The sequence below is a fragment of the Corapipo altera genome, unplaced genomic scaffold, assembly GCF_003945725.1.
Source record: "Corapipo altera isolate COAL_440 unplaced genomic scaffold, ASM394572v1 59995, whole genome shotgun sequence".
Classification (NCBI taxonomy): domain Eukaryota; kingdom Metazoa; phylum Chordata; class Aves; order Passeriformes; family Pipridae; genus Corapipo; species Corapipo altera.
Window position 1 is genome coordinate 2,750 of NW_020887553.1, and position 1,175 is coordinate 3,924.

Consider the following 1,175-nt stretch of genomic DNA (forward strand, 5'->3'; position numbering starts at 1 on the left):
CTATTTATTTACCCATCTCTGGAGAAAATCATCTTCTGGAGACCCCACCGGCTTCCTGCTCACCCTTGGTACCTAAAATATCTATTTATTTACCCATCTCTTGAGAGAATCGTCTCCTGGAGACTCCACCATCTCCCTGTCCACCCTTGGTACCTACAAAGTCTGCTTATTTATCCATCTCTCGGTACCTACAACCTCTATTTATTTATCCATCTCCTGGTACCCACAGCATCTATTTATTTACCCACCTCTTGAGGAAATCATCTCCCAGGGACCCCACCATCTCCCTGCCCACTCCTGGTACCCAGAACCTCTATTTATTTATTCATCTCTTGAGAAAATCACCTTCTGGAGACTCCACCATCTCCCTGCCCACTCCTGGTACCTAAAATATCTATTTATTTACCCACCTCTTGAGAAAATCATCTCCTGGAGACCCCACCGGCTTCCTGCCCACCCTTGGTACCTACAACCTCTATTTATTTATTCATCTCTTGGGAAAATCATCGTCCCAGGGACCCCACCATCTCCCTGCCCACCCTTGGTACCTCCAAAGTCTATTTATTTGTCCATTTCTTGGTACCTACAGCGTCTATTTATTTACCCATCTCTGGAGAAAATCATCTTCTGGAGACCCCACCGGCTTCCTGCTCACCCTTGGTACCTAAAATATCTATTTATTTACCCATCTCTTGAGAGAATCGTCTCCTGGAGACTCCACCATCTCCCTGCCCACCCTTGGTGCCTCCAAAGCCAATTTATCCGTCTCCTTCTCCCTCCACAGTAATTTTTTGGGGGGTTGTTTTGGGGAGGAGAAGCCGCCGATGCCTCCCCGTGGGCTCGGGGCTTCCGGCAATCCCGGTTTTTTTTGGGGCGATTCCCGCTCTTTAATCCCTTCCCCTGGCGCCCTCAAGCCCTCGATCCCACCGCAGGAGACAAAAGGGAGCTCGGAAATCCGTCTCGGAGCTGCCCCCGGGAGGTTTTTCCTGCCCGAACCCTCGTTTCCCTCGGCACCGCCGAACGCGGGCTTCGCGTTAATCAGCGCCCAAAATCCCGCCGTCGTGCCCGACTCATTTCATAAAGCTTTAGCCTCTAAGCAGCTTTGCTGGAAGCGCTTCCCGAGCCCCGGCTCCCCTGCCCCGACCATCCCACGCCGGAAAATCCCACTTTTAATA